The 13,408-nt window shown below is 42.8% G+C and overlaps 1 long non-coding RNA gene across 1 annotated transcript in view; it reads left to right on the top strand.

Moving 5' to 3' along the window:
- Positions 1-13,408, top strand: part of LOC146194183 (uncharacterized) — a 667,843-nt gene that overhangs the window by 323,342 nt on the left and 331,093 nt on the right. The window contains exon 7 of the long non-coding RNA XR_014705790.1: positions 1,706-1,787. This is a non-coding gene — a long non-coding RNA (uncharacterized LOC146194183). The remainder of the gene's footprint in view (positions 1-1,705; positions 1,788-13,408) is intronic.

Consider the following 13,408-nt stretch of genomic DNA (forward strand, 5'->3'; position numbering starts at 1 on the left):
AATCCGGATGCCATGTCTGTGTCCAATCTTCATCAAATTATGGGTCAATCCATGGTACCACTGACCACTTATTTCTTTGTTTAAAGAAATAATGTAAAGGGCATCCTCGGAAAAAGGAGCCGTCCAAGCTTACTTTGCGTGCGCCTTTACTGCTGATTCTGATCACATGTCGGTGGCAGCACTTTGCAAAGTGTGGAGGCCACGTGCTCCTGTGTTCTTATATTGCCTCTAGCTGTGCTATGTCGCCGCATACTTACATGCCAAAGTTATTGGCACGAGCGCAAGACTGCCTGTCTTATTTGCGTGATAGAAAAAGTTATGCGTTCACATAACCTTTACTGTGTCTCATCATCATTATCATCATCATTTTCTATCCCTTAAAGGCCCCAAGTGGGGTATTACATTGGGGGGGGGGGGGGAAATCGATAACATATGTATCAACGGTCAGTAAATGAAAAACGAGAACAGGCACTACAATGCAGTAATACAACAGCAATTCAAGAATACCATAAATTGTACCTGAGCGCAATTCAAAAACTCCTAAAACAGACTATGGGCAGTAAGAGCAAAAACAAATGCAACATAGACCACAATCACTAACTCGAAAGAATAAAAATTGCACAGAAAGGAAACCATTGTAGTTGTTCGTTTAGATGGGCAGCAAGTATAGTCGTAAATTTAAATGTCATGCTTGGAGGCTATTGATTCGGGTAATTTATTCTATGCTGCAATTGGTCTATGAAAAAAGGACCTGTTGAAAGCATCAGTGTGACCATGAAGACGCTGAACGCTCATTGAATTATAATGGCAACGAGAAGTGCGTAGTGGCGACTCTAAGAGCAATTTTGGTCAATGAGGACAAAGTTGTGCAATTTTCTGTCGGAATTTCCAGTGGGTGAAGGTTAAGGGAGGCTTTGATACCAGTTATGTAATCCAAATAATGTGCGCTAAAATGTTGTTATCTGAGCACCGTTGCGATACAGTGCTTGTCGTTCAGACTTGGCACTGTATGCGACTACTTTTTTAGAGTACAAACATTTTCGTTGAATTGGGAACCAGAAATCTTGCATCTAGAAAGAAAAGTGCAAATTTTCTTGGGCTCACTCATTCAGAATGCACCTTGAATATTTTAATCTGAGTGCTCGCTTTGTCTGTTTCATCTGAGGCAGTTGAGACCATTGCGCATTATTTTGAGCAAGTGAGTCCATTTAACCGAGCAGCTGGTGGGTGTGTATGTAGGCACATCTTCTTCCTGTAGGTATTGCTTTATGTACACTGGAATATGGACACTGCCTCCTTGCATTCCAATCTTATATAGTTGGTGCTGTGCAGTGGTAGCTCATATGTCTGTTGGTTGTACAATACATAGCTGCCTTTTGTGGTGCCACCTCAAGAACGATTTCTAAACTCTGCAAGTGATACCTTTTTAATTATGTCTGCAGACCTTGTGCAGGAGCAAACGAAAAAAAAAAGTAAATAAAAGGTTATTTTCTAAGGCCCAGACAAAGGCAAATAAGTTTTACTCAGTAGCATTGTTGGTTGCTGGACGACATAGTGCAGATGATTTCTAGCCGAGTAGCATCTTTGTGTTGCTCTGTGCTGTCGGTAGCTAAATAAGTTTGGGAAATTTAAACTTCACCCATCTGAAGCTCTGATGCGCAGTGTTGCTCAAGTTTTCTTTCTGTAATGTTCTGTTGTTTTATAGAGTTGCCAGAACTTGTTGACGTCTTCAATACTTCTGGGCAGCAGCAGGAAATACTGGAGGTGCTGAGTGTTTTGGCCGTCCTGTAAGTGTTGATCAACTGTTGCAATGAAAATTAAGTTAACCTGTAGCCCTTTATAAGAGGCACCTATTCTGCATTATTTTTTTATACCTGTTGCTAAGCATGATTCTCTCTGAAAGTACTGTGTGTCAAGTTGGGCAGTGTAAATGCCTCATTGGGGCACTGAAAGTTGACCTGTCAGAGCTGCACAGTCTAAGCAGTTAGAAATCTAATTGTCCCAGATACACCTTGAGTTTTACTATGAACAGAGGAGTTTAACATCAAGCCTAAACAAAGTTTGTTGTGCTGTTGGGGCCATGAAGGTGGCACATCTATTAGATCAAAGTAGGGAATTCGCTTGTAGGATGAAAGAGCACTGAACAAGTGTAGAGGGGGAGCCTCAGTTAGCAAGCCGAGCCAACATTTCGACAAGGGGACTTGTCTTCGTCTGGGCAGCACAATTACTGGTGGAGGTTTTAAATACGCTTTTGCTTCCGAAGAAGAAAAGCCAGGGGGGGGGGGGGGGGGGAAGAAGCAGGGCGAGAAGTGAAAGAATGTTTCCTTGGGTATGAATTTCTATGAGCATGGAACCAGTGCCTCCATCACATGAAAAAAAAAAAAAAAAAAAAGAAAAGCAGCAGCAGCAGCAAGGAAATCTAATATGCGAAGTAGACGATTGTCAGCACCGAAAGCAGGTTCGATGCTGACACGTGTTTCTTGAAAGGGGACAGGTAGAACGAAAGGAAGAAGATGGTTTACCCGTTATGAAGGAGCACTGAACAAGTGTAAAAGGGGTACGCCTCAGTTCACAGGTCGAGCCAACGTTTCCACAAGTGGACTTGTTTTCGTCTGGGCAAAGTGATTATCACTGGCAGGGGTTTAAATACGCTTTTGCTTCCGAAGAAGAAAAGTTTAGGAGGGAAAAGTGGGTGAGAAGAAAGTAGGTGAAGGAGTGTGGAGGGGAGGATGGGTGGTGAGAAGGAAGTAGGTCATGCAGTGAAAAAATAAATAAATCTTCAGTATGTATTTCTCAGCTTGGAATCAGGGATCTTGTGGCCTGCAAAAGAAGTAAAAGCAGCATACCAGGAAAAACTACAATACCGGGAAGATGATTTGTCACCACTTAAGAGGGTTTGGTGCAGATACACGTTACAAAGAGACAGGCTTTGCAAAGGGCCCTGATAAGGAATATATCTAAGGGGGCCAATTCTTAAAACTTTCTGCAAAGCTGGTGGTGGCGGTGGCGGGGGGGGGGGGGGGGGAGGGGGAGGTGTGTACAAAGTCACAGGATAATAACCGCACAGTGAACCACAAATGACATGCAAAAAAAAAAAAAGGTTTGAGGACAAACTCAAGCAACAAGTGATAAGGGGGAAATGTGTTTGGAGAAACATGTACAGCTTATGCTATTGCAGAAGGGAATAGAGTGTACATGCGTTGTGAATAAACTGTACAATTAACGCTATGTGGGATTGTTTCCCCGAATAGTTATGTTGCATAGGGAATATACTTAAGGGATATTCTTAAGTGGTGACTAATCATCTACCCGGTATTGTAGTTTTTCCTGGTATGCTGCTTTTACTTCTTTTACTGGCCACAGGATCCCTGGTTCCAGGCTGAGAAATACATACTGAAGATGTTCTTTTTTTTCTTCACTCCATGACCTACTTTCTTCTCATCTTCTCACCCATCCTCCCCTCCCCACTCCTTCACCTGCCTTATTCCCACCCATTTTCACCTTCACAGCTTTTCTTCTTTGGAAGCAAAAGCGTATTTAAACCCCTGCCACTGATGATCGCTTTGCCCAGACGAAGACAAGTCCACTTGTCGAAACGTTGGCTCGACCTGCAAACTGAGATGTACCCCTTTTACATTTTAGGAAACGTAGCGCAAAGAAGACAAGGACAACTGCAAACTCACCAACTCACCCAATTCAGCATTCTTGTACCCCTTTTACCCTTGTTCAGTGCTCCTTCATACATTGAAAGGGACAAGCATTCCAAAGGGACCTGATGAGCAATGCAGCTGCATGGGAACAGCTATCAAGAGGTTTTGGAAAGGGGAGAGAAGGACAAAAAAAAAATCAAAATAACAACAAATCAGAGTATACTATACCTGCCAAGCATGGCATTATCTGAAACAATTCAAGGGGGAACCAAAGTAACAAGTAATGAGAAACAAACATGTTTGAAAAAACAATTGGAGCTTATGCTTTTACAGGAGGGGGGGGCGGGGATCCAGAGTATGCACATGTGCTATGAATAAACTGTACTATTTACACTTTAAGGGATTGTTTTCATGACTAGTTGTGGCAGAGAGGAAATATATTTAAGGAATACTAATGCTTCTTTCAAGATATTGTTGCAAGATAACGACAACGAAGTGTTTCCTTCACTTGCCTCGTGGAAGGGACAGGGAGATAACAAAGTGGGCCTGGTTCCATGTTGCTGCTCGCGGCAATGCTAGTTGAGGCTGTTGTAGATATACTGTAAATACATAGAGTTTTCACGTAACAATATTTGCTCCTGTTGGTTCCAATGTTCTAAATTTATGGATTAGATATGCCACCCTATATTTTGTGTCCCTTGAAGATTTAAAGCCCAACATGGAGAATAAATAAATAAATTTCAACAACCTTACGGCCCATCTGATTGAAATGCTGGGAAACTGCCTTTGGGAGGGCTTTGCCTGTGTCTGCCCGATGTTCATTTACCCTTCTGTTCATTGATTGCCCTGTCTCTTTCGGACAAGTTCGGAGCCATAATTGAAAACCTACTTGAAAAGTCATGCCCTTTGCTGACTGCAAATATCGCTCTGTAGGATGAGCAAATGAATGTGCTTCCTCGACTGCCATGGGCAAGGCACTGAAGCGTGGGGTGCAGCACAGATGTCCGCACAGCTTCTCCGCACCTCCAGTTCCCCCAATTTACTGCATGTAACACACTGCTCCCCTGCAAGTTCACCGTCGTCTGGGGAAGCCATCGCGCAGGGCGAGCCACGAAACTTTCGCTTACCAGTGACGACTTGAAATGTGCCCATGCCACAAAAGTGTAATGCGATGATCAATTACAGTACTGGTACCGGCAGCTAATCAGAGTTATCAAAGCTTATGCTACGCCGCACGTTCAGACTATAAGGATGGTCGACTCTGGCAAAAAACAAAACAGATCTGCCGCTCCAAACGGCCTGGAGTAGATGTTGCAGTGAAGGCATGTTCGCGAATGTGGCAGTTAGTCTTACCGTCATATTCACGACTGTGCCTTCACTCGAACTTCTACTCCAAGCAGCCCCTGAGGCCCGTTTTTCGTTTCAGAAAACAACCTCCACTCGAATAACTCCCACAGTGCCAGAGAGAACTCGAGTTTTCTCAAGAATCTCTAGTCCGCAATGCCGCTGCCTTGGCGCCACTCCTCGACCACTCCACTTGTAAACACTGAGGACATCACATCGTTTGCTCGCTGTGTGGACTTTGTTCTACCGGTATACCAAACTTCACGAAAGTGGATATGATGAGGATGCACCAAACCTTTCTCTAAAGCATTGGCTGAAAGTGACAGCGACCCAGGACATCTGGCACGTTATCGTTTTACAGGTGTGGCCGTGGCCTCTTGCTGCCCATGCCGAGCTTTTATAACTGTGATCAGCCGCCGGTACCAGTACTGTAATTGATTATCGCATTATGCTCCTGTGGTGTGGGTACATTTCAAGTCGTTGCCGATGAAGTGAACAACTTTTCGGAGCCTACTGAGTGCAGAGTTGAGGCGCTCATTTCACGGTTAATGGTGAGCTTGAAGGTGGACTCGAGCTGTGGGGGAGGCGCACTCCTTCCATAGCTCGCCCTTTCTGATGAACGGCGGCAAACTTGTTGTGGGGGAACAGCATGTCGCGAGCAGTAAGCTGGGGTGCACCGAAGGCGCGGTGGGGCTGTGCGGACATCTGTGCTGCACCCCACGCATCAATGGCTTGCCTGTCACCTGAGGGTACGTAGTGCGTCTTCGGACGCGCGGCACTGTCGAGGGAGTGCATTGGTGTGCTTGTCCTACGGATGGATATTCGCTGCCAGCGAAGGCATTCTCTTCAAGCACATTTTCAGTTAGGGCTCCGAATTCAGGTGTATGCGCTGAAACGCACTGTGAAGCAGCATGCAGGTTTTCACCGTTTGCCCCCGAGCCCTCTGAAGGCCAAAGCCATGTTCATAAAAGTGCCGGCTTTTACTTTTTTTTTTTTCCAATGTATTTTGATGTCTGTCAAAGCATGGCAATAAAAAAAAAAAGGCAAAGGGCGAGAACATCTCACACCAACCGAAGTATTCACACCATTTCTCAAAGCCTATGTCATGTACTGCGTAAACTCTACGTCACCAGCAGCGACTGTTGCCAGGCGCAAAAGCATTTTTGGTCGTTTTTCACAGCCACCCTTTTTATCTAGCCCGCGAAACAAGTTCCACTATGCTCTTAACATCCAACTTGCTTGCGAAGGTTGTTTAGAAGACTCAACATGAAAAACTAAGCGTGCTACTTTAGCACACAGTTTTCGGGCCAAAAGTACGCCTTAATTTCATCCCCATACGCCATTTGCGCTGCTTCGAGTGGAGAGAGAACTTGTCAGAGGAAATGCCGAGTTGGATTCATGAATCCAAATTGGCCCTGAAGTGGAGGAGTGGCTGTTTTCTCCACTCCAAGCACTGGTGGTAGAGCATCGAGTCGAGGCACGTTTACAATATGGGCGCTAGTTGGCATTCATGTGAGAAAACCATTGAGAACCTAGTACAAGAATCAAACTGGACTTGGTGGTCTATATTGCTGAGACTTTCAGTTTGCACATCCCATTCCTATTATACCTGCAATGCAGTTGCAGGCTTTCAGGCACCGTTAAAACATTCACAGCGCCACTTGGTTTCGCATTCAGTGGGAGTACCCATTTCATGGCAGTTGTATCAACACATGAAGCTCATGATAATTTTTGATGGCCATGTTTGTACCTCCAGCCGTCAGTAAGGATTTTAATTGAGATGTCCCAAGTTTGGTCAAAAGGTTTTCTGTGGGTAAAATTAATGATAGAGCACCTGTTGGGACATTCGTTAAAACAGATGCTTGAGCAAGTTGGTAACTCATTTTGACCGGAACAGCGCGCACTAAGACACAGACAAGAAGAGAGACACGACACACAAGAGCGCTGACTTTCAACTGGTGTTTATTGTTTGGAACGAGGCATATATACAAGTTCCAACAACACAAGGAAAACAACCATCCTTCATAGATTCATAGTCAATTCATGCATGTCACACTGAACAAGGACGATAACAACATTATCATTTTCCCTTCACTAAAGATGCCAATTCTTTTGAACTGATCGATGAAGAGGGGCTACTGACACATGCAAAAATGGAAAAGGGAAGCAGGCAGATTCAGAGACGCGGAAGGAAAAAGAAATAATTACTGCTGTACCTTACATTCATCATTTCTCCCACAGACTAAAAAAGATAGCGAATAGAGCACGAGTTAAGGTTATATTTTCGGCTCCAGATAAGCTTGGGAACATGTGCAAAATGGTTAATACTGATTTCGTTCCCAGAGATTGCGACATCAAGCATGAAAATCGATTCGTGTCATGTGAAGAAGGTGTAGTGTATGCCATTCCCTTGTCATGCGGCAAGCTGTATGTGGGTCAGACGGGGAGATGCCTCAATGAACGCCTGAAGGAGCACAATAATAACGTGCATAACACAGTAAAAGGGCATCTCGGGATTCATTGTAGAGACTGTGAAAACAAAACTTGCCACCCTGACTTCACTAGCACACAAATTTTAAGTAAACACAGTGACCAATTAACACGCGAAATAATCGAAGCAGCGCACATCGCCTGGTCTAAAGACGCATGCGTCAGTAGCCCCTCTTTATCGAACAGTTCAAAAGAATTGGCATCTTTAGTGAAGGGAAAATGATAGTGTTGTTATCGTCCTTGTTCAGTGTGATATGCATGAATTGACTATGAATCTATGAAGGATGGTTGTTTTCCTTGTGTTGTTGGAACTTGTATATATGCCTCGTACCAAACAATAAACACCAGTTGAAAGTCAGCGCTTGTGTGTGTCGTGTCTCTCTTCTTGTCTGTGTCTTAGTGCGCGCTGTTCCGGTCAAAACCTGTTGGGAGCAGCTTGGCTCCACAGAAAATTTCAGCTGTACTGATATTTTGAGGTATGCAATTGTATGTTACCAAAGCTTTACGTGTTTCGTTTGCTGTTTCTTCAAATTCGCTTGTATTATAGTCACAAATGCATGCATTCAAGATTAAGCGGAAAGGGAAGGGTTCGAGAACTTGGGTTTTGTATTTTCTACACCGCTAAAAGATAAACTGTTCATGCAGTGAAGTTCGTAATATAACAGTGTTTTTTTTTTATATAAATGCTGCTGTGTAAAAACAAAATTTCGTTGTAAATTAGGATGGATTAGGGCGGACGCTAAGAAGCGGCAGATGTTTTTTTTTTCTTTCTTGTTTTTTTGCCAGAGTAGACCGTCCTTCTCGTCTGAACGTGCAAAGAGTAGCATAAGCTATGGTGGATGCGAATGTTAAGAAGCGGCACATTTACCTTTTTTTTCTTTTTTTTTTGCGAGAGTTGTCCATTTTTGCATTTATGAATCAACGAAAGCATGCGGTCAGCTGTGATCATGACACGGGCTTTTAGAAGGGCAGTACTGGTATATCTAACCTGACCAGATTTGGGCTGCATTTGAGAATTTTATTCACTTATTTTGCATTAATAGGGGCTGCCATATTTGTTACAGCTTACAGTATTTATTATTTTGTTACAGTATTTGATTGTTTTAAATGTTAAAAAGAGGGCTTTAATTTGTGTCTTGTTTCCTTCCTCTTCAGTTCATGCGATGTCAAAATTTCCCCACCTACCTTACTCTATGGTCCAGAGTTTTTTGCGTCACAAATTCAACAATGCAGCGAGTGCATTGAAGAAAGCAAGCAAAGAATCAAACAGGAAGGGTCAGGGTTCGGGCTAGTGGGTAATCTACATGAGGTTCCATAGCGCACATTAAAGAAGGGACAGAACACAAGCGCTCGTGTTCGGTCCTTTTCTTGATGCGCGCTATGGAACCTCACGCATAAACAGGAAGTATGTTTCACTTCTCATTCTCTGATAAAAAAAAAAAAAGAAAAACTGCTTCCAAGATTCTAACCCGCACTCCTTTACTCTGAAAAATGGAACTATTATATTCATGTCAGGATCAGATAAAAAAACAGAATGCCCCGTTGTGGTTTCCATTACAGGTTGGTGGCTTTGCCATAGTCTACATTTCAAATACGGCGTTTCAGACATTGCGGTTTCCAACTCCAGCTCAGCTTTTTTTACTTTTGTTTTGTCATCATTCATAACCATGTTAAGAAGGAACAAACCATCTGGTTTCTAAAGCTAGTTCTTGTAGCAGTATATGATTGAATGTTAAAAAGCCTACCTTAATTTGTGTCTTGTTTTCACACGTTGCGTCCAAAGTTTGGAACCTATCCAGATCTGCGGTCCGGACTTTCTACTTGCTTTCGTTTAGCACGAGATCAGTGTTTTGCTACTCTATATAATGGTGTATTGTAGCACTGTCTCTTGAAAATTAAACTCTGTAAATAGATATTGAGTGGCATAGGCGTATTTCCTTTCCATGGACTGTATTGTGATTTAATGATGCGTGATATGGTATGGCAGAAATTGTTTGCTGCGAGTACTATGAAAGACCCCATAGTGGAGGGCTTTGGAAATTTCTACCACCTGGGGTTCTTTAATGTGCACTGACATTGCACAGCACTCAGGCGCCTTGCTTTCCACCTCCATCAAAAAGTTGCTGCTGCGGCCGGGATTCGATCCCACATCCTTGGGCACAGAAGTCTTGGATGGATGGAAGGATAGAATATAGGACCATCCCCTTTGAAACGGCGTGGTAGCAGTAGCTATCATTCTCATTTTTCTCCATATATCTTAATTATTGGTTTAGAATAGTTAACTAAACCATCATTCTATTTATTAAATTTTCCTCCTACATTACTAACATTATGTCACTTCTCTGCTTTTAAGCCACCAATCTTCCAGCCGTTTTTTGCTAGTTTCCACCGCCGGTTTATTGACCCGGCCACTGTTATCTCTAAACCCCAGAGCTTCAGGAACAGTGATTGCGCCTGCATCAACTTCCGGATGGATACCATTGCATTCGAGTATAATATGGTCAATTGTTTCACTGGAGTTTCCACATACAGCACATGTGTCATCTCCATTGTTAAACTTCTTTTTGTAGCTGCGTGTTCTAAGGCACCCTGATCTAGCTTCAAAAAGTAGGGCACTGCCTCTTGAGTTATCAAAGAAATCTTCCTTCTTGATCTGCATTTTCCACTTTCGGTATAATTCCACACTCTGTTTCTTTTCCATCGAATTTATCCAATTTTTACCTTCTGTGTTTTTCACCTGTTGCTTCATGCTCTTTATTTCTCCGTCGTTGTTACTAGCATACTAGTTAGTTTCCTAGTTCTTTTCCTCCATTGTGAGTCAACGCTTTTTAGGTACAGGTATTTAAATACCTTAGCTGCCCATCTGTTACTGTCCAATTTCCTCAGGCGTTCCTCATATAATATTTTACTCTGAGCTTCCCGTACTTCGAAAGATGCCCAGCCGATATCTCCCTGTACCGCCTCATTTGTAGTTTTGCCGTGGGCACCTAGTGCTAATCGTCCAACGGATCTCTGATTTGTTTCTAATGTCGACTGTACTTCTGATTTTAGGCACAAAACCGCATTTCCGAAAGTAAGTCCGGGCACCATAATTCCTTTCCAAATACCCCTCAATACCTCATACCTATTCAGTTCAGTTTAGTCGTTCAGTCGTGTCCGACTCTTCGTGACCCTATGGACCATGTCACGCCACGCTTTCCGGTCTCTCACTATCTTCCTAACATCACATAACTTTATCTGCAGTGCCTCGAGGATGCCATCTAACCAACGCGTTCGCTGCCTACCCCTTCTCCGGCGACCCTCAACCTTTCCCAACATCAAATCTTTCTCCAGCGACTCCTCTCTTCTCATCAGATGACCAAAGTAGCTGAGCTTTAACTTTAAAGTTTGACCCTCCAATGAGCAGTCAGGGTTTATGGTCGATAATATCGACTGATTTGATCTTTTGGGAGTCCAAGGAACTCTCAAGAGTCTTTGCCAGCACCACAATTCAAACGCGTCAATTCTTCGGTGTTCAGCCTTTTTCACAGTCCAACTCTCGCATCCATACATCTCAACTGGAAAGACCATAGCACGAGTTATACGGATCTTGGTTGGCAGAATAACGTCTCTGCTCTTTACTAGGCGGTCAAGGCTAATCATTGCTCTCTACCTATTGTATCCCCACAGTGCCTTATGCTTCATTATCCCGGGACTCCTTCGCCCTTTGGCCTTAAGTGATTGCTCATGCTTTCCAATGTATGCCAATCCTTCATTTACCCATACCCCCAAATATTTATATTCTGCTACTCTAGGTATTTCAAGGCCTTGAAATTTAAGACCCTGATCAGTTGAGCCGTTGAAAATCATCAGACCCGACTTAACTGCGCTGAAACTGAAGCCTAGAGCGTCCCCTTCGTCTCCGCAATACTTAACTGGAGTTTGCAAAGACTCTCGGCTAGCAGCACAATATCGTCTGCATACATCAAACCGGGGAGGCGCTGCTCTACCGCCTTTCCACCTAAACTGTATGACAGGTTAAAACCTAGGTTACTGTCTTGTATCCTCCGTTCCAGGTTTATCATATAAAGCATGAACAGCACCGGTGATAGAGGACAGCCTTGTCTTAATCCTTTGCATACTTTGACATCCTCCGTACTTCTTATCCCTTCCCACGTAATTTCTACTTTGTTATCCCGGTATATTTCCTGTAGGAAATATACCACAGCACCACCACGGTGGGACATTGCACTCAAATGCTTTAAATAAAGATATAAAGGAAGTTGTGTCACATATATTCAGACTGGGTGGGTAAAATACAGGGACGGAAATAACGGTAAGTTAGCTTAAGTAACATTGACTTTTGAAAACTGTCAACCAAGGAGCATGAAAAAGGGTCATGACAATGGACACAAATGTCGCATTGAGGTGTTTGTCGGTATTGCCCTTCATTTATGTTTCTCGGTAGCTAGTTTTCAAAATGTCGGACGTATTTTCAGCATTTGGCAGCTATATTTTTGGTGCATTTTTGCTACATTTTTGTAATGCATCAAAAATATAAGCGCATCAAATTTTTCATATATTTTCAGTGCATTCCGAGAATGGTATAAATTATGCTTTTATATATTATTAGTATACTTTTCTTGGTTTGGAAAATATAGCTGCAACATATTTGTAATGCTCCAAAAAATATGAGCGTATCCTATTTTTCATATATTTTTAATCTATTCTAAGGGTACTTTCTGCCAGCATGAAAAATAGGTCAAGTACATTAGTAATACTTTATAAGTACATTGTCAGTCTATAGGTGGAAGATTTTGTGAACCCTCCCAAGCTGAAGAAAGTACATTTTAAGTATGTTAGGAATATACTCAACAGGAAAAAGCATATTTTAAACATTTTTATATAAAGATATGCAGTGTTGTACTCCTAGTATATTTATAACATATTTGTATGGCATTGGGACAAAAAAATGCGAAACTAATACGAAATAAATACAATGCGTTTGAAGTACATTTTTAGTGTGGCTGTTTTTTACTAACTTGCAGGCTTTTGTCAGCAGTTTCCTTTGAGATGACCTGTGCCTCTGTAACCCTGATTTTTACATTCTCTTCGCATGGCGAAGGGGGTGAAGTGGTTGCTTGTTCTTCAGGAGGCGTGTTCAGAGCATTTCTGTGAGGACCTGAAAGAATATGAAATATGCACAACACAAATGCCAGCCTACTATGAAGAAATACATAAAAATTCATGAAAACACTGACAAAAGCATTTTCTTTCTTTAGTATCAATAACCACAGTGCCTTAGACTACATCCAAAGATTAGGAGCCTCAAGGAATTTACTATCCTGAGACGTGCTCTTCCCTGCACTCTGTTCTTTTGCATTGTGAAAAATGTAGTTGCAAGATTCTGTTCAAAAGAAGTCAGATTTATACTGATTAACAGCACAAGAGTGAGTGCAACTTTACTAACGAGCACAGAAAACTACTGCCACTGCACCAATATGGTGCATTTTGACAGATATATGTTCAGAGGGTGAATAAGAGAGAATACGAAAGTTAAACTCCGACCAAAGGTCTCAGTTTTATGCTGTACAGATATACCCCCGCGTACTACAACGCTGATAGCACGCAATTAAAAAAAAAAATACTGTCTCACCGCGGTGGCTCAGTGGTTGTTTTGACGAATGTCGTCGAAAGAAAACAGACGGGCTGCCGAGTCACACATTATTAACTGGTGGGCCTCTTGCCGCCGACTGGTCGCTGCGGCGCACAGGATATGTTCACACGATCCAGTATACAGTTATGGCCCTCGGGTGCCGATTGCTAGGACGCTAATTTCGAGGCAGAGGGATTTGGCCCCGCCACAGCAGATGCAAGGCGCCATGTGTAATATCCGATGTATGGAGATTCGGGCATGAGAAATATTTCCCGAGCCACTATGTCCT

Source organism: Amblyomma maculatum, chromosome 3 (genome assembly GCF_055883805.1).
Source record: "Amblyomma maculatum isolate TAMU_Amacu chromosome 3, ASM5588380v1, whole genome shotgun sequence".
In the NCBI taxonomy this organism is placed as follows: Eukaryota; Metazoa; Arthropoda; class Arachnida; order Ixodida; family Ixodidae; genus Amblyomma; species Amblyomma maculatum.